Source organism: Montipora foliosa, chromosome 3 (assembly GCF_036669935.1).
Source record: "Montipora foliosa isolate CH-2021 chromosome 3, ASM3666993v2, whole genome shotgun sequence".
Classification (NCBI taxonomy): domain Eukaryota; kingdom Metazoa; phylum Cnidaria; class Anthozoa; order Scleractinia; family Acroporidae; genus Montipora; species Montipora foliosa.
Genome location: NC_090871.1, coordinates 816935 through 819434, shown reverse-complemented (window position 1 = coordinate 819434; position 2500 = coordinate 816935). Strand labels below are relative to the sequence as shown.

General features: G+C 38.1%; 1 protein-coding gene across 1 annotated transcript in view; it reads left to right on the top strand.

Moving 5' to 3' along the window:
- The first annotated feature begins 2434 nt into the window (after positions 1-2434).
- The window catches only part of LOC137994371 (olfactomedin-like protein 2B), a 9499-nt gene continuing 9433 nt past the window's right edge, over positions 2435-2500 (top strand). Inside the window, exon 1 of the mRNA XM_068839947.1 lies at positions 2435-2495. The gene's annotated coding sequence lies outside the window, so the exon portion shown is untranslated. The remainder of the gene's footprint in view (positions 2496-2500) is intronic.

Below are 2500 nucleotides of genomic sequence, written 5' to 3'. Positions count from 1 at the left end.
CTGTCTTTTTTATCCAATTGACGTTCCATTCTTGAGCTCCATAAGGGTATATTTTGTTTAAAGATCCACTAAAACGCAATTGGCGTTACAATGGCTTTCGACGCCATTGCAGGTTAATAATTAAGTAATGATCCGTGTAAGGTGGATAGCAATTTCCTTTGTTATGCGGCAACGGGGCTTTCTCCAAATAGGAATGTTATCATTTTTACACAGAGAATGCATAAACCTACAGGAAGGCAGTTAACGCAATAAAATTCATTTACAGCCCACTTTGAAAGGGTGTTTTTTGTGTTAAGAGATTTTGACCAATCACAAGAGTTAAAAACAAAAGCCAAGAAATGTTTACAATTTTACATGTTCGCCACATACGATTTCTGTGGAATTCATTTAAACTGAGACCAGATGAAAGATGGAAGATGGTTGGAAAGTAAGGATGAATATAATACTGCTTTATGAAGTTTTGTTAACCGTTTGCTGTTTAAGCCAATCAGAAGTAAGTACAGACAATAGAAAAGTTATCACCTTTTTGCATACTAATTGAATTCCAACATGTTCGTTGCCGTTGTTGCTATCGTTCTTATCTGGACCGTTCCTTAAAGGTTCTCCTGTGTGCACCAGAGAAATCTACGCATTACCCCAGCCCCCTCAAACCTAACAAATACGCACAGAAGACTCTACGCAGAAAGACACCACTTAGCAGGGGAGTGACAGACAAAACTTTTCATGACACGAAAAAAAAAAAAAGAAAAAAAAACAAACGCATTTTCTAACTGGATTGCCTATGGTAACCCAGTAAAAAGGAAGGGATCATCGGACTTACCTAGACAATGAACCTCTTTACAGTTGTGTGCTTAGGTACATGGCCTTTAAATGAAAGTGAGGCTGGTGTTGACCTTGTTATGATACAGACATCCCTCCTTTTGTTATTTTAATGATGTTGTTGTCATGCTAATTAGTAAGAATTTACATAAGAAAAGCAATGAGGTTTCTATCAAAACAAGGTCAACTCCAGCCTCACTTTCATTCACAGGCCAGGTAACTAAGCACACAACTGTAAAATGGACTATTAAGAAGCCTGAAAAACTCAAGCGCTTTACTCTTTTCATTTCGTAAATCAAGTTGATGTAAGGTTAAAAACTAGTCAGGATACTCTCAACGGCGATTATCAATTCTAATTAGAAAATTGCATTATCACGCTTAATATTTCTTTGTTATGGAGACACCGACATCGCTCTGGGCTTTTCAATAGGCCAGTGCGAAGATTTTGTGACGGTAATTAGTTCTACTTTAAATATGACAGAAAAAAAAAACTTCGCACTTAAACTCGTTTCTTGAATAGGAGGCAGACATTAACTTGGAAATGACCTATCATCAAGCAATTCCTCTAAACCGAACGTCACCGTGGAGCTAACTGTACGAAGGGAAAACTGCGTGAAAGTGCGGTTAATTCGTGGCGATAATGTAACTGTACGACTGTACGAGATTTTTAATCATTGTATGTTGGTTTTCTACTTCTATAATACTAAAAAACGGCGATTCAATGAATGGTCCACGAGCCTATTTTGAAGCTCACAGAAGTCCATAATCCAGAAGTGTCGATCTCTCTTATTTGACCTTCGCCCGTCAGTTTAATTAAAGTTTATCTAAATTTAGAATACAGGTCCCGCCAAATATTGGCCAATGAGATTGTGTCTAATGACCGCAACTCTCCTGATTGGTGCGCAACAAAGTAGCCGCACGAGGGATTGCACGTGCTAAATGCAAAATCGTGCGTCGGAACGCAATGCCGCTACGTTTTGTTCCCGCAAAAATCCAGAAGTAGTCGTTCTTAAATTATACAATACACGGTAAACTGATAGGCCTCATTCCATCGCAGATCGAGACTTCTAGCTTATTAACTTCCGTCGCTGTTGAATATTGAGCACAGCTTTAATTTAAACGATTTATAATTGTTCAAGAAGTTCTATCATTTGCAAAAACAAGACTGAAGTTCACATGTTATTGAAAGAATCAATTAAAGTAAAAATTACATCGATCTAAAGTCCGTGGCCGGATCGCATATAAGATATGATGTATTTGATCCTCATTACCCAACCACTTTCTACACCTTGATTGAAGTTGCTTCAATGCCGCTAGAACACTGTTTTTAGCTAGGTGCGTTAAGGCATGTTATCGTAACGATCAAAAGTCTTCAGCAGACAAGGTTGTCAGAAAAAAATCGGGAGAGAGAGGATAGGCATTTTACGGTGTTTTCTTGGATCTATGGCTGTGATAAACCAATCAACTCAACATGTCGACTATGCCCTCGAAAATATATTTGCTGTGGTCTTTTTGATTTTAAATCATTTTACAGTGAGGAATAACTACTGAAGAAGGAGTAATGTTGTTGGTCGTTACTCAGTCTTGTTGTTTACTTTGTTAGATGCGTAGGATAATTATTGAGGAGAAGCATGGCGTGGCCAAAGCAGACAACAGTGTTAGCATTCTCCAGAAAGGTTTG